At 46.9% G+C, this 17,600-nt stretch overlaps 8 pseudogenes; all 8 read right to left on the minus strand.

Annotated features, from left to right (window-relative positions):
* Positions 1–14,768: 14,768 nt before the first annotated feature.
* On the minus strand, positions 14,769–14,887 carry LOC143947105 (5S ribosomal RNA; annotated as a pseudogene).
* A 108-nt stretch (positions 14,888–14,995) lies between these two features.
* On the minus strand, positions 14,996–15,114 carry LOC143954452 (5S ribosomal RNA; annotated as a pseudogene).
* Positions 15,115–15,223: 109 nt separating this feature from the next.
* Positions 15,224–15,342, minus strand: LOC143948487 (5S ribosomal RNA; annotated as a pseudogene).
* A 1,228-nt stretch (positions 15,343–16,570) lies between these two features.
* LOC143947535 (5S ribosomal RNA) lies at positions 16,571–16,689 on the minus strand (annotated as a pseudogene).
* A 108-nt stretch (positions 16,690–16,797) lies between these two features.
* LOC143954441 (5S ribosomal RNA) lies at positions 16,798–16,916 on the minus strand (annotated as a pseudogene).
* Positions 16,917–17,024: 108 nt separating this feature from the next.
* Positions 17,025–17,146, minus strand: LOC143948752 (5S ribosomal RNA; annotated as a pseudogene).
* Positions 17,147–17,253: 107 nt separating this feature from the next.
* On the minus strand, positions 17,254–17,372 carry LOC143945658 (5S ribosomal RNA; annotated as a pseudogene).
* Positions 17,373–17,473: 101 nt separating this feature from the next.
* LOC143942569 (5S ribosomal RNA) lies at positions 17,474–17,592 on the minus strand (annotated as a pseudogene).
* Between the last annotated feature and the right edge of the window lie 8 nt (positions 17,593–17,600).

Genomic DNA, 17,600 nt, shown 5'->3' on the forward strand with positions numbered 1-17,600 from the left:
GACTTGGTAGAGTGGATGACCAAGCCCTCTTCATCCTCCTCATCCTCTCTCACCCAGTCTCAGGGTACTAGCAAAGCAGCTGCCAACGCATTGTCTTCCCTCCTCTCAATGTCATCATCAGTGACTCCTTCCCTTGACCCACCACGTCCTCCTGAGGAGTCTCCTGAACTCTTTGAGCACAGTGTTGGGTACATGCTCCAGGAGGATGCCCAGTGTTTTGTAGGCTCTGATGATGATACTCAGCTAGAGGAAGGCAGTAGCGTGAATGCAGAGAGAGGGGATGCTCAAGAAGGACAGCAATCTGGCAGTCATGTTCCACAAGCTGCAGCATACTGCCAGGTTTGCTCCAGCGATGAAGAGGGAGGGGATGATGAGGGCACTGACTCCATGTGGGGGCCTGGTAGGAGAGAGGAGGAGAAGGAGGCACATGTAAAACGAGGCAGGATGCCCTCCGGGGGCCAGCTTAGGGGCAGCACACCGACTGAATCACACCGCAGAGCTCCACCTGTGCAGGGCGCTGCCTCTGCGCGTTATTCTAAAAGTTCTTTGGTGTGGGCCTTTTTTGAGACGAGTGCATCAGATCGCACCGCTGCTATTTGCAACATATGTCTCAAGCGTATCTTGCGTGGCCAAAACATCAGCCGCTTGGGCACCACATGCTTGACCAGACATATGTTGACCTGCCATGCAGCTCGTTGGCAAGCGTACTTCAAAGACCCACACCAAAGAACAAAGCGGACCTCTCCTTGCTCCTCATCAGCTGGCATCTCCAACCCCACTAGACCTTCAGTCCTCTCTGAAACCTGCTCTGAGAGGAATGAAGGTGTAGAATTAGGTGTGTCACAGCCAAGTGCTTCCGGGCACTCTGCTAGCAGTACACCCACGTCCGATTATAGCAGGCAAATGTCCCTGCCCCAGCTGCTGGACCGGCGAAAGAAGTTCACTCACAGCCATCCACATGCCCAGCGGTTGAATGCTAGCTTGGTTAAATTGCTAGCACTTCAACTGCTGCCTTTTCAGTTGGTAGACTCGGCCCCCTTCCGTGAGTTTGTACAATGTGCGGTTCCTCAGTGGCAGGTCCCCAAACGCCACTTTTTCTCACGGAAGGCGATTATGGCTCTCTACCGGCATGTGGAAGGCAATGTCCTTGCCTCGCTGGACAGGGCAGTCAGCGGTAACCTGCATATTACCGCTGACTCATGGTCCAGCAGGCATGGACAGGGACGTTACCTGTCGTTCACGGCCCATTGGGTCACTCTTCTGGTGTTGGAGGTTGTTCCGCCACCACGCCTCCAAAATGCTACTATTGGTTGGGACACACCTCTCTCCTCCACCCCCTCCTCTTCTTCTTCCTCCATGGCCTCTTCCAGTGCTCTGTCCTCAGAACCAGCGGTGCTCCATAGGCGTTCCAGGGGCTACGCAAGTATGCAGGCAAAACGATGCCATGCCGTGCTCGCGCTGGTTTGTTTGGGGGACAGGAGCCACACTGGGGTGGATGTTTTGTCAGCTCTGCAGGGGCAGGCCGAGAGGTGGTTGACGCCACGCCAACTTAAGCCAGGAATGGTGGTTTGCGACAATGGCACCAACCTCCTCTCCGCCCTCCGACAGGGACAACTGACCCATGAGCCCTGTGTAGCTCACGTCCTTAACCTGGTGGTGCAGCAGTTCTTGGGCAGGTACCCAGGCTTACAGGATGTCCTGAAGCAGGCCAGGAAAGTCTGTGTGCATTTCCGCCGATCATTTAATGCCTGTGCTCGGCTGGCTGAGCTCCAAAAGGAGTTGAACCTGCCCAAGAACCGCCTTATATGTGACATGCCCACCAGGTGGAACTCAACGTTGGCCATGCTGCAGCGGCTGCACACGCAGCAGAGGGCCATCAATGAGTACCTGTGCGACTATGGCACCAGGACAGGGTCAGGGGAGCTCGGTTTTTTCTCACCACGCCAGTGGGGCATGATCAGGGATGCATGCACTGTCCTGTCACCGTTTGAGGAGGCCACAAGGATGGTGAGCAGTGACAGTGCATGCATCAGTGACACTGTACCTCTTGTCCACCTCTTGGAGCATATGCTGCGTGGAATAATGGACAGGGCACTTGAGACAGAACAGAGGCAGGAAGAGGAGGACTTCCTTGCCTCTCAAGGCCCCCTTTATCCAGACAGTGTTCCTGCTGTGCCACCCATCACACAGGAAGAGGATGAGGAGGAGGAAGAGGAGGAGGAGGATGATTGTGTCAGCATGGAGGTGGAGGCTGGCACTCAGCATCAGCAGCAGTCTTGTAGGGATGATTTACAGTCCCAAGAAACCCGTGGACTTGTACGTGGCTGGGAGGAGGTAGCTGTGGATCATGTTGTCCTTAGTGACCCAGAGGACTCCGGACCGAATGCCTCAGCTAACCTACGCTGCATGGCCTCCATGATCCTGCAAAGCCTGCGGAAGGATCCTCGTATTCTTCGGATCAAGGAGAGGGACCATTACTGGCTTGCCACTCTCCTTGATCCATGGTACAAGGGTAAGGTTGCCGACCTTATCTTGCCATCGCAGAGGGAGCAGAGGATGAGACATCTCCGGGAGGCCTTGCAGAAAGGTCTGTGCAACACGTTCCCAGAGACTGGGAGGTTACAAATTCCTGGTCCTGGACAACGTGTTGCTGAGGCATCGGTCAGAAGGAGCGGTGGAGAAGGTGGCTGTCTGACTGATGCTTTCAGACAATTTTTTAGTCCGCAGCCCCAAGGTATGATCGGTTCCAGCAACCATCGCCAGCGTCTGATTTACATGGTGCAGGAATACCTAGGGGCAAGGTCAGACTTGGACACCTTTCCCACCGAAAATCCTCTGGCTTACTGGGTCTTGAGGATGGATCACTGGCCAGAGCTTGCACAGTATGCAATTGAGCTACTGGCCTGTCCTGCATCCAGCGTTCTTTCGGGAACGCACCTTCAGTGCTGCTGGTGGCTTTGTTACCGATCACAGGGTGCGCCTGTCCACCGAATCAGTTGATCGACTGACCTTCATCAAGAGGAATCAGTCTTGGATCACCCACAGCTACCAAGCACCTGAAGCTGATGTAACCGAATAGTTTTTTTTGAAATATCACATCCCTTCAAGACTGCCTATGCTGATGCTGAGTGACTGTCCTGTAATATTGATTGTCTATCCTCTTCCTCCTCCGCTGATATGTTGGAAGAACATTTCTGGTTCTGGGTGATGCCATCAGCCCAATTTTTCTGCCCCTGTTTAACAGGGGCTTTTAATTACGATTTTTGATGCAATGCTTTGCAGCAGGGCTAATTCCTGCACTAAAACTAGAGCATATGGGAGAGGTTGCAGTGTCGTGGCACCAGCACCAGTGCCTAAGGCCCAATTTTTCTGCCCCTGTTTAACAGGGGCGTTTAATTACAATTTTTGATGCAATGCTTTGCAGCAGGGCTAATTCCTGCACTAAAACTAGAGTATATGGGAGAGGTTGCAGTGTGTTGGCACCAGCACCAGTGCCTGAGGCCCAATTTTTCTGCCCCTGTTTAACAGGGGAGTATAATTACCATTTTTGATGCAAAGCTTTGCAGCAGGGCTAATTTCTGCACTAAAACTAGAGTATATGAGAGAGGTTGCAGTGTCGTGGCACCAGCACCAGTGCCTAAGGCCCAATTTTTCTGCCCCTGTTTAACAGGGACATGTAATTACAATTCTTGATATAATATTTCACAGGAGGGCCCGTTCCTGTGCCCACCCAGAGTAACTGTGAGGACTTATAGTGTTGTGGCACCAGCACCACAACCACCAAAGGTCAATTTTTCTACAACTGTTCAACAATGGCATGTAATTACAATTCTTGATATAATCGTTCACAGCAGGGCACTCCAGCGCCCACCAAGAGTCACTTTGAGGGCTTACAATGTTGTGGCAAAACCAACACCTTGTTCCGCCATTTCTGCAGAGCATATAGGGCAGGCCCCTACTTTCAAACATCCAACTTACAAACATCTCCTACTTGCAAACGGAAGGAGACAACAGCAAGTGAGATGAAAAAAGATGGACGACAAAACAAGTTATACAGGGGTGATAACCCTTCCCTATTTTTTCCAAAAAGCTTAAAATTTTTTTTTTTGACTGGAGCTACACTTTAAAAATGTACCAGTTAAAAATTACAAACAGATTCAACTTAACAAAACAAACCTACACAGTCCCTGTCTTGTTTGCACCGCCTGTATACTGCTGTTCTGAGTATATAGGGCCTGGGGGCCACACGCATTTCCTTTTTTTAATATGGGTACGGGGTTCCCCTTAATATGCGTACAAGACCCAAAAGGGCTGGTAATGGGCAGGGAGGGCTACCCATGACATTTTTCTCAATGATTTTCAACCATATTGCAGGAACCAGATATAACATTAAAACCGCAAGCAGTTTTAAATGATGTTATTTCCGTTAAATGTCATTTTGTGCAGAGACTGTTCTAAACACGGGAAATACGTGGCACTTCACAGGCATACTACAGACACCCCCCCGGCACGATATTTAAAGGAATATTTCACTTTTTTTTTTCACTTTAATCGTCATTAAAATCAGTGCTCCCGCCAAAACGGCAATTTTTTAAAACATTTTAGGCATTTACCCATGTCCCCTGGGGCAGGAGCCAGGTCCCCAAACCCTTTTTAGGACAGCATCTTGCATATTAGCCGTTAAAATTAGCACTTTTAATTTCGAACGTTTGAGTCCCATAGACTTCAATGGGGTTCTAAAGTTCGTACGAATTCGGGGTCCGTTCGAAAGTTCTGGTGCGAACCGAACCGGGGGGTGTTCGGCTCATCCCTAATCAAGATACATTGCTGCATTTATTGAGTCCATGGGGTACTAAAATGTTATGGGAAGGATTTATTTGAAATAAGCAATCAGAATGACTATTCTGGATATTTACCTTCTGAATTCCCAGGGTGTCAGTCATGAAGTGTTGATGATGAAATGTTGTTTATCCATCAATGTTTTGTTTGTTGCTGATGATCAGACATATTTGCAAAGTTGGGAGACTTCTGAGTCAGAAAATGTGTTTGGGTAAAATGTTCTGTCCTAAGTCCCTTGGGTCCACTTGGGTCCCGGGAATAGAAGAAACTAAAGAGGTTTAAGTTTTCTTGAAGTTCTGCTATAATACTGGATTTGGAAAAATGTTTAGTTAAATATATTGAATCTATATAATGAAAACCCTTGCTGAGAAACATTTTCATTCCTGCATGTTTTACTTATGTTTGAGTCAATTAAGAATATTATTTTTAATATCTCCAATGGTTAAGACCTGAATTGATCAGGTAGATTCTGTGATTACTCATGTCAGATGAGGAGTATCTGCCCCAGCCAGCCTGCATTCACCCACAGCCCTATTCACATGAAGAAATGCCCACCCCAGTCATACCCTACAGCCCATTCATACCCTGCCCTATACGCTATCCGGATGAAGTGATGACTACAGTTTTAACATGGAAATCTTCGTTGTTCATCTTTGTTGTTCAAATACCATAGGAGATGCTCAGATGACTAAAGGCAGACTCCTGCTGGAAAATGTTCCTGCGAATGATACCTCAAGGGGGAGCCACATGACGCAAACCTGGGGTGCAAAATTCCCGTGAGCACCACATGAAAAAGATCCAGATGTGCCAGCAGAAAGTCCCCGCTCTCACCCAACGCATCAGTTCCAGTCTGGCTGTGGATATCAAGTTCTGTCCTTACAAAGAGGCAGGGTTTTGGGGTAGAGAATTAATATCTGTACATATGAGTGATCACAGAATTGAACCAAAAGGTTTTGGGAAAAGTTGAGCAGAATGAGAGATAATGTGGACATTTCCTTTTCCTTCCTTTTCTGCGAATTTAATGGACATTCAGAAGCCATCCAAGAGACTTTTCTTTTTGAGGTTTTCTTTAGGACTATTTTTATTTGGCCTAAAGGCTGTCATGCCCCTCCCACTTGTTTCTATGGACTGTCACGCCCCTTCCTCCCTTTTGCATTCCATGGACAATTGCTATGCAGCTGAGATTACTTGTTTGTTGTTTTCTATTTTTGCATGCTTAGAAGGTGGTCTGGGTGAGGATCAGGGGGCATATTGGGATTGTTGTTGTAGTGTGCCCAGGACATGCTCGACCATTTCAGTGTATAAACTGTTTGAAGGGATGCTGGCATAGGCAATGTATTATATATGTATTTGTTCACATGTCATCTACCAGCCTCTGTGTTCTAGGGGGACCTTAAGGTTATATGTGGCCCACCCGATAAAATCACTCTAGTAACACACTCATTGGACATAGAGGGGATGTGTATTCAGAGTCTACAGGAACTCCACAGTGTTTGGCCCCCATACTGAGATGGCCAAGCTACTTTTACAGCTTGCTTTTGCAGGATTCTCTGAGGGTGCCCAACAGGTCCTTAAGCAGACAGCCACTGGCCTTGGACAACAGCACGTACATTTGTTGTGGAAGACCATGCCATCCATGGATTCTGAATGATTCCAAGAGATGGTGTTACTTGGCCTCATTGGTTCCGATAGTGGTGATTCTCAGGGACAGTCAGGAACGTCACTTGCTCAAGGCTAGTGTTCATCCTGGATGCCCCCTCGGACACCGTTATGCTGGGTCATTGTTTCTGGAAAAGAACATGACCTGGGCATGTTCCTCTCAGGAGCCGGAGGGGGTATTGACATGATGAAAAATTAAAATAATTGCTTGGGAGCCCCCTGGGTAACATGGGGGGTTTGGTCTCAATGCTGAATCCTGGATTAGTCCTGGATTAGGGATATTGCGATGTTTGTTGTACTGATTTTGCTTATGGTATTACTTTTATATGCCTGCTTCAAGTTTATTATGTGCATGATTTCCGAGGTACTTGACCTTCCAACACAGCTGCAGCTAATAGAATACATCTTAACTTTTACTATGGTCACCGGGATGAGTATGTCACTATGAGAAGAAGTAAGTCATGTTCATGGTTTGATTTCATGACTTAGAGGGGATTGTTGTGATATGGCTGAACCAGAGTGACTCCATCTTTATAAGTTCATATAAGATTAACTTGGGTTAACCTACTAGTTAGCTTAAACTCTGTATCTGCAGACTTTGGCAGTTTTTCTATAAAGCATGCATATAGGAAAGTATAGCTTGCATAGGCAGTTTTATTCTGTACCGTCTAAATAAAGAAATTGTGTCACAATATGTCTAGGCTTCATAACTCATGACTGTCACTCAGGAGCAGATGACATAATTAATAATATGTAATCATATGTAGTGTACGCCTCTGTATTAACCACACCCATGTTCTATGCAATGATTGGCTGATAAGGGTGCATATAAAATGCAGCTCCTCCCAGAATAAACCAGACAACCGCTGAATTTTAATCTTGAGTCATCTCTTCTTGTTGTCTCCTTAATACTGCAGTGTTAAGTAAAGGGTTTTGTGAATATTGTAATTGCGTTAGTTATACCTCTGCTGGCTGGCCTTTGTCAGGTATATAGAAATACAATTTTAATCACAATACAGAAGACAGGCTGGGGTATACAGAGAGGCTAGTCTATACATAGAAGCTAGTGTATACAGAGAGGCTAATGTTGACCGGCGAGTGTCTGATGACACAGAGAGGCTAGTGTAAACAGAACACAGGCTAGTCTATATAGAGAGGCTAGTGCACAAAGAGAAGCTAGGGAATATAGGGAAGATAGCATATATATAGGGGTTAGTGTATACAGAGAGGGTAGTCTTTATAGAAGTCAGGATAGGTTATTCAGAGAGCCTGGGGTATATAGAGATGCCAGTGTATACAGAGAGGCTAGTGTATACAGAACACTAGCTAGTGTATACAGAGAAGCTAGTGTATACAGAGAGGCTAGGGGATACAGAGAAGCTAGCATATACAGAGGGGCTAGTGTAAACAAAGAGGCTAGTGTACATAGACAACAAGCTAGAGCATAAAGAGAGGCTAGTCTATACAGAAAATAGGCTAGGGTATACAGAAAGGCTAGGGTATACAGAGAGACTAGGGCATACAGAAGACAGGCTAGTGTATATAGAAGACAGGCACATGTATATAGAATATAGGCTGGTGTTAACAGAAAGGCTAGCATGTACTGAAGACAGACAGTTGAGTGTATACAGAGAGGCTGGGGTATACTTAGAAGCTAGGGTACACATAAGACAGGCCAGTGTATACAGAAGACAGGCTAGTGTATATAGAAGACAAGTTATGGTATTCAGTGAGTCTAGGATATACAGAAAGGCTAGTGTATTCAGACAGGCTAGTGTAAACAGAGAGGCTGGGGAATACAGAGAGGCTAGAGTATACAGAAAACTGTAAGGGTTATACAGTGAGGCTGGGGTATACTGAGAGACTAGGGTAAAAAGAAGACAGGCTAGTGTATATAGAAGATAGGCTTAGGTATACAGAGTGGCTGGGGTATACAGAGAGGCTAGTGTATACAAAGAAGTCAATATATACAAGGAGAGGCTAGGGTATACCGAGAGATTAGTGTATACAGGAGACAGCCAAGGGTATACAGAGAAGCTAGTGTATACAGAGAGGCTAGAGTATACAGAGGATTGGGTAGTGTATACAAAGAGGCTAGTGTATACAGAAGACAGTTTGGTATATACAGAAAAGCTAGTGTATGCAGAGGGGCTGGGGATACAGAGAATCTAGGGTATACAGAAGACAGTCTAGTGTATACAGAAGATAGGCTACAGTATATAGAAGAAGAGCTAGGGTATACAGAGAGGCTAGGTATACAGAGAGGCTAGTGTATACAGACAGGCTAATGTATACAGAAAGCCTAGGGTATACAGAAACAGACTGGGGTATACAGAAAGACTGGAATATACCAATTGACTAGGGTAAAAAGAAGGCTAGAGTATATAGAAGACAGGCATGTGTATACAGAAGAAAGGCTTCGGTAAGACAGGCTGGGGTTTACAGAGAGGTTGGGTTATATAGACAGACTAGGGTATACAGAAGAAAGGCCAGTGTATATAGAAGAAAAGCACGTGTATACATAAGACAGACTGGGGTATACGGAGAGGCTAGTGTATTCACAGAGGCTGGGGTACATAGAAAGGTTAGTGTATACAGACAGGTTAGTGTATACAGATGGACTAGTGTATACAGAGAGGCTGGAGTATAAAGAAAGGCTAGTGTATACACCAAGGCTAGTGTATAGAGATAGGCCAGTATATACAGAGAGGCTGGGATATACAGAAAGCTAGGGCATACAGAAAAAGGTTGGGGTATGAAGAGAGGCTAGTGGAAACAGAGAGGCTAGGGTATACAGTGAGGCTAGTGTATAGAAAAGACAACCAAGGGTATACAGGGAGGCTAGTGTATATAGAGAGTCGAGTATGTACTGGCCAGTGTGTACAGAAGAAAGGCTAGTGTATACAGATAGGCTAATGTATACAGAAGACTGTATGGGGTATACAGAGAGGCTAGTGTATACAGGGAGTCTGGGATATACAAAGAAGCTAGGGTATACAGAAGACAGGCTAGTGTCTATAAGAACAAGCAAGGGTATACAGAAAGGCCAAGGTATTTAGGAAGGCTAATGTATACAGAAAGGCTGGGGTATACAGAGAGGCTGGGGTATACAGAGAGCCTAAGGTATACAAAAAAGGCTAGTGCATATAGACGGGCTAGTGTATACAGTGAGGCTGAGGTATACAGAGAGGTTAGTGTATAAAGAGATGCTAGGGGATGTTGGGAGTTTTAAATATGCAGAGAGGCGAGTGTATCCAGAGAGGCTAGGGCATACAGAAAGGCTAGGATATACATAAGACAGCAAAGGGTATACATAGAAGCTAGTGTATACAGAGAGGCTGAGAGGTGAAATGATTCCACCTTGGCATTAGCTGTGTGTGATTCTTAATATACACCAATCTCCTGAACTCAGGCCGTGAGTCTGTTCACTTGTGTCCACAGATTGTTCTGATATGGCTCCAGGAAAAGGTATCAGCAGTGGCGGAATTATAGGGGTCGCCAAGATCTCCATGGCGACCGGGCCCCTTGCTGCAGGGGGCCCTAGAGGGCCCCCTGTACTCTTCGATAGGAGGGGAGGCTGAGAGGAGCTCCTCGATCATCAGCCGAACTGAAATCGGCACTATGCAGGGAGATCCTCACATTAGCCTAAGTAAAAGCACAGTATGTGCTCTTTGTCTCCCCCTAGAGTGCAGTACCCAGCAGGAAAAGCAAAGGTAAATGTCTGGCGTTTTATTTTCTAAGACTATCTACTGTATTTGTCTTTATATGTGTGTGTGAGCATGCGTGTGTGTGTGTTTGAGCATGCATGTATGTGTGTGTGAGCATGCTTGTATGTGTGAGCATGCTTGTATGTGTGTGAGCATGCGTGTGTGTGCGTGTGAGCATGCATGTATGTGTGTGTGTGCATGTGAGCATGCATGTATGTGTGTGTGTGTGTGTGTGTGTGTGTGTGTGTGTGTGTGTGTGTGCGTGTGAGCATGCATGTATGTGTGTGTGTGTGAGCATGCTTGTATGTGTGTGTGTGAGCATGCATGTGTGTGTGCGTGTGAGCATGTATGTGTGTGTGTCAGCATGCTTGTATGTGTGTGTGTGAGCATGTGTGTGTGTGTATGTGTGTGTGTGAGCATGCATGTGTGTGTGTGTGAGCATGCATGTGTGTGTGTGTGTGAGCATGCATGTGTGTGCGTGTGAGCATGTATGTGTGTGTGTGTGAGCATGCTTGTATGTGTGTGTGTGTGAGCATGCTTGTATATGTGTGTGTGTGTGTGTGTGTGTGTGAGCATGCTTGTATGTGTGTGTGTGTGTGTTCATATATGTATGTGTATGTATGCATGTGTGTGTGCATGTATATGAGTGTGCATGTATGCATATGTATGTATGTGAATGTGCATGTGTTTATCAGTGGCAGTGCATCCAAAAGGGCGCACAGGTACCGCCCCCTCTCTCAAGCCACCCCCTCTATGACCAATGGATAGATTCATGCATAGCATAGCATGAATTTATCCATGGCCACCGCTGCCACCCCCATATTTAGGTGTCTGGTCCCTTTTAGGGTGCCGGACGCCTGAATTACAGCAGCGGGGGGTGTTTTTGCAGCACCTGATTAGAGCTATAGGCTCTAATAGGCTTCAAAATAGGTGAACTGCAAACACCATGCTTGACGCTCACAGTCCACCCAGATGTGTTAGAAAAGTGAATTAATATTCACTTTCCTAACACTGAACCGCCTCTCCACCAATCAGGTGTGCGGGTCTGTTACCCATCACCTGATAGGCGTCCAATAGCTGCGCCTATCATTTCAGCCAATCAGGAGGAGAGGACGGGAGATGAGGATGGCAGGAGATGCATGGAGGGCCCCGCTCATGGGCGTTACCCGCTGCCCCACCAAGACAGGGTAAGTGGCAGGCAGACAGTGAGCGGGCGGTGGGGATTCACAGTGGCAGCATTTGATGGACACACCAACAGCATTTGATGTGCACAGTGGCACCATTTGATGGCCACAGTGGCAGAGCTTGATGGGCACAGTGGCAGAGCTTGATGGGCACAGTGGCAGCATTTGATGGGCACACTGGCAGCATTTGATGGCACAGCGGCAGAGTTTGATGGGCACAGTGATGACATTTGATGGCACAGTGGTGGCGTTTGATGGTACAGTGGCTGCAATTGATGGGCACAGTGGCTGTAATTTATGTTTTTTTCAGTTTGCTTGCGCCCCCCTAAAAATTTTGAGCACCAGCTGCCACTGGTTTATATGTGTGTGCATATGTGAATTTTCCTCCTGCAGCCGCTGAATGCCTGTGGGTGGGAGAGGATGAGAAGCAGGGGGAAATGGAGAATTCGGTTCCTTTATAGGGCAGCCACCCACTTGGGACCGGGCCCTGGTATTCCACCATCGGGCTCGGAGAAAAGAGCCCTGTCCGGGGGTGCGGGGGGGGGCCCTCTGTGGTTTCTTGCATCGGGGCCCTGAAGGTTCTAGTTACGCCACTGGGTATCAGAAAAGATATTTGCCAATTATTGCACAAAGACAATCATGGCATCGTGACCAATTAATAATGTCACTGTTCTCCGTCTGTACAGGCTTTTGGGTGTTCACCTATACCGTCTATCAAATTGTGAAAGCCCATGTTTTCCTTTTGGAATGGCTCTAATGGCAGTCACTGCTATTGGGAGGGCTTCTTCTCGTGTACTTGTTCCATTAGCCTATCCCATGAATACACTAGCCTCTCTGTATGCAGAAGCCTCTTTGTTTTAGACTAGCCTGCCTTATGAATACACTAGTTTCTCTGTATACTCTAGACTCTGTAAATACACTAAACTCTCTAAGAGTGTCTTCAATACAGAGGATAGTGTATACAGAGAGGCTAGTGTGTACAGAAGACAGACAAGTGTATAAAGTAAACTGGCTTGTTTTCTGTATACTCTTGCCTGTCTTCTGTACACACTAGCCTCTCTGTATACACTATACTCTTAATGTATACCCCAGCCTGTCTTCAGTATACACTAGAAAGTATACTCCAGCCTGTCTTCTGTATACCCTAGACTCTCTGAATAGCCTGGCCTGTCTTCTATATAAACAAGCCTCTCTATATACACTAGCTTGTCTTCTGCATACAATAGCCTGTCTTCTGAATACACTTGGCTCTCTGTATACATAGCCTGCTTTCTATATACACTATCCTGTCTGTATATTTTAGCCTCTCCTTGTACACTAGCCTGTCTTCTGTATGCCCTAGCCTGTCTTCTGTATTCACTAGTTTTCCTGTATACCCTAGTCTCTCTGTATACCCCAGACTGTCTTCTGTATAAACTAGCCTCTCTGTATACACTAGCTTGTCTTCTGTATAAACTAGACTCTCTGACTACACTAGACTATCTGTAAATCCAAGCCTGTGTTCAGTATACATTAGCCTGTACACACTGGCCAGTATACACCAGCCTGTCTTCTGTACACACTAGCCTGTCTTCAGTATACACTACCCTCTTTGTATACATTAGTCTCTCTTTAAACTAGCCTCTCTGTATATCACAGCCTCTCTGAATATGCTGGCCTGTCTTCTATATAAACTAGCCTCTCTATATTCACTAGCCTGTCTTCTGCATACAATAGCCTGTTTTCGATATACACTAGCCTGTCTTCTGATTTGACTAGCCTCTCTGAATACACTATCCTGTCTTCTGTATGCCCTAGCCTGTCTTCTATATACCCTTTCCTGTTTTCTATATACACCATACTCTCTGTGTACAATGGCCTCTCCGTATACTCAAGCCTGACTTCTGTATACCCCACACTCTCTGTATACAATTATCTCCCTGTATACCATAGACCAGTGATGGTGAACCTTGGCACCCCAGATGTTTTGGAACTACATTTCCCATGATGCTCATGCACGTGGAGCATCATGGGAAATGTAGTTCCAAAACATCTGGAGTGCCAAGGTTCGCCATCACTGCCTCTTTATTTACACTAGCCTGACTTCTATATACACTTGCCTGTTTTATATATACACTAGCCTACATAATTTCACTAGCCTGTCTTCGGTATACACTGTATATACCAGCCTTTCCTATTTATACACTAGCCTAAGAGAGGTGGGTTATACAGAAGACAGACTTGGGCCTATAGAGAGGCTAGTGTATGCAGAGATGCTAGTGTATATAGAAGACAGGCTAGGTTATACAGAGAGGCTAGTGTATAAAGAAGACAGAGTAGTGTATACAAAAAATAGGCTGGGGTATGCAGAGAGGCTAGTGTATACTGAGATTCAAGTGTGTACAGAAGACAGGCTAGTGTATACAGAGAGGCTAGTGTATACTGTTTACCGGCGAGTGTATAATGAGAGGCTTTTGTATACAGAGAGGATGGTGTATACAGGGAGGCTAGTGTATACAGGAACTGGTCAGTGTATACAGAGATTCTAGTGTGTACAGAAGACAGGCTAGTGTATACAGAGAGGCTAGTATATACTTATAACCAGTGAGTGTATAATGAGAGGCTTTTGTATATAGAAGAGAGGCCAGGTTATACAGAGAGGCTAGTGCATACAGAGAAGCTAGTGTATATAAAGAGGCTAGGGTATACTAAGGGGCTAATAAAAACAGAAGACAACAGTTATACAGAGAGGCTAGCATATAGAGAGAGGCTTATGAATAAGACTAGAGCATACATGGAGTCTACGGTATACACAAGACAGGCAGTGGTATATAGAGTGGCAAGCATACACATACCAGGTGACGGGGCCAGCGGCGCCTCCTTCGCTGGCCCCGGCTACCTGGAGACGCGCTCAAAATGAGAGGACTTTCCTCCGTGTGTGTGGGCAAGTCCGTTCATTTCAAAAGTATGGCGGATAGTCCGGCGGACTTAATACGCCGTATTAGTTCGCTGAAAAAGTGCCGTGTGGAAAAGTAGCTCGTTCGGAAAGTCTGGCGGACAGTATGAGGGAAAGTCCGCCAGACCAAGTCCGCCGGATAGTCTGCTACGTGTGTACGTGGCATAAGGCACCTGGTACTCCCAGGCGGTCTCCATGTGGCCATAGGTGATCTTACTGGCCACTCTCAACCCTCTTGACAAACGCCAAGATGGTCACCTCGGCAAAGAAGCAGAAAAATAAAACAGGTCATCGACGCCAACAACATATTAAAAAAAAGCCTATGGCACCTGGTATTCCCAGGCGGTCTCCCATCCAGGTACTAAAAAGGCACCAAGATGGTCACCTCGGCAAACAAGCAGAAAAATAAAACGGGTCGTCGACGCCAACAACATATTAAAAAAAGGCCTACGGCACCTGGTATTCCCAGGCATTCTCCCATCCAGGTACTAACCAGGCCCGACCCTGCTTAACATCTGAGATCAGACGAGATCGGGCACATTAAGAGTGATGTGGCCGTAGGCAATCTTGCTGGCCACTCTCAACCCACTTGACAAACGCCAAGATTGTCACCTCGGCAAAAAAGCAGAAAAATAAAACAGGTCGTCAACGCCAACAACATATTAAAAATTTGCCTACGGCACCTGCTATTTCCAGGCGGTCTCCCATCCAGGTACTAACCAAGCCCGACCCTGCTTAGCATTCAAGATCAGACGAGATCGGGCGCATTCAGGGTAATGTGACCGTAGGCATTCTTCCCGGCCACTGTCAACCCTCTTGACAAACGCCAAGATGGTCAACTCAGCAAACAAGCAGAAAAATAAAACAGTTTGTCGACGCCAACAACATATTAAGAAAAAAGCCTATGGCACTTGGTATTCCCAGGCGGTCTCCCATCCAGGTATTAACTAGGCCCGATCCTGCTAAGCATCTGAGATCAGACGAGATCGGGCGCATTCATGGTGATGTGGCCATAGGCATTCTTCCTGGCCACTCTCAACCCTCTTGACAAACGGCAAGATGGTCACCTAGGCAAACAAGCAGAAAAATAAAACAGGTCGTTGACGTCAATATATTAAAAAAAGCCTACGGCATCTGATATTCCCAGGAACTCTCTCATCCAGGTACTAACCAGGCCCGATCCTGCATAGCATCCGAGATCAGAAGAGATCAGGTGCATTCACGGTGATTTAGCTGTAAGCAGTATTGCTGGCCACTCTCAACCCTCTTGAAAAACACCAAGATGGTCACCTCGGCAAACACGCAGAAAAATAAAACAGGTCGTTGACGCCAACAACATATTAAAAAAAAGCCTATGGCACCTGGTATTCCCAGGCGGTCTCCTATCCAGGTACTAAAAAGGCACGACGCTGCTCAGCATCCAAGATCAGACTAGACCGGGTGCATTCAAGGCGATGTGGCGAAAGGCGATCTTGCTTGCCACTCTTAACCCTTTTGACAAATGCCAAGATGGTCACCTCGGCCAACCAGCAGAAAAATAAACAGGTCATGGACGCCAACAACATTGAAAAAAGCATATGGCACCTGGTATTCCCAGGCGGACTCCAAGCCAGGCACTAAGCTAGCCCGACTCTGCTAGCATTCGAGATCAGATGAGATCAGGCGCACTCAGGGTGATGTGGCCGTAGGCGATCTTGCTGGCCCCTCTCAACCCTCTTGACAAACGCCAAGATGGTCGCCTCAGCAAAGAAGCAGAAAAATAAAACAGGTCATCGACGCAACCAACATATAAAAAAAAAGCCTATGGCACCTGGTATTCCCAGGCGATCTCCCATCCAGGTACTAAATAGGCACGACGCTGCTCAGCATCCGAGATCAAACTAGACCGGGTGCATTCAGGGTGATGTGGCGAAAGGCGATCTTGCTTGCCACTCTTAACCCTCTTGACAAATGCCAAGATGGTCACCTCGGCCAACCAGCAGAAAAATAAACAGGTCATGGACGCCAACAACATTGAAAAAAGCATATGGCACCTGGTATTCCCAGGCGGACTCCAAGCCAGGTACTAAGCTGGCCCGACCCTGCTAGCATTCGAGATCAGATGAGATCATGCGCACTCAGGGTGATGTGGCTCTAGGCGATCTTGCTGGCCACTCTCAACCCTCTTGACAAACGCCAAGATGGTCACCTCGGCAAAGAAGCAGAAAAATAAAACAGGTCATCGACGCCAACAACATATTAAAAAAAGCCTACGGCACCTGGTATTCCCAGGCGGTCTTCCATCCAGGTGCTAACCATGCCCGACCCTGCTTAACATCCGAGATCAGACTAAATCGGGCGCATTCTGGGTGATGTAGCCAAAGGCGATCTTGCTGGCCACTCTCAACCCTCTTGACAAACGCCAAGATGGTCACCTCGGCAAACAAGCAGAAAAATAAAACAGGTCGTCGACGCCAATAACATATTAAAAAGAAGCCTACTGCACCTGGTATTCCCAGGCGGTTTCCCATCCAGGTACTAACCAGACCCAACCCTCCATAGCATCCGAGATCAGATGAGATCAGGCGCATTCAGGGTGATGTGGCCGTAGGCGATCTTGCTGGCCACTCTCAACCCTCCTGACAAACGCCAAGATGGTGACCTCAGCAAACAAGCAGAAAAATGAAACAGGTCGTCGACGCCAAAAACATATTAAGAAAAAGCCTACAGCACCTGGTATTCCCAGCCAGGCGGTCTTCCATCCAGGTACTAACCAGGCCCGACCCTGCTAGCATCCGAGATCAGATGAGATCAGGCGCACTAAGGGTGATGTGGCCATAGGCGATCTTGCTGGCCACTCTCAACCCTCTTGACAAACACGAAGATTTTCCCCTTGGCAAAGAAGCAGAAAAATAAAACAGGTCGTCAACGCCAACAACATATTAAAAAAAGCCTACAACACCTGGCATTCCCAGGCGGTCTACAATCCAGGTACTAGCCGGGCCCGACCCTGCTTAGCATCCGAGATCAGATGAGATCGGGCACATTCAGGGTTATGTGACTGTAAAAGATCTTGCTGGCCACTCTCAACCCTCTTGACAAACGCCAAGATGGTCAACTCGGCAAACAAGCAGAAAACAGATTGTCGATGCAACAACATATTAAAAAAAAGCCTACGGCACCTGGTATTCCCAGGCGGTCTCCCATGCAGCTACTAAGCAGGCCCGACCGTGTTTAGCATCCGAGATCAGAAGAGATCGGGCACATGCAGGGTGATGTGGCTGTAGGCGAGCTTGC

Source organism: Lithobates pipiens, unplaced genomic scaffold (assembly GCF_037356315.1).
Source record: "Lithobates pipiens isolate NorthernLeopardFrog02 unplaced genomic scaffold, aLitPip1_a1.2 Scaffold_10, whole genome shotgun sequence".
NCBI classification, from domain to species: domain Eukaryota; kingdom Metazoa; phylum Chordata; class Amphibia; order Anura; family Ranidae; genus Lithobates; species Lithobates pipiens.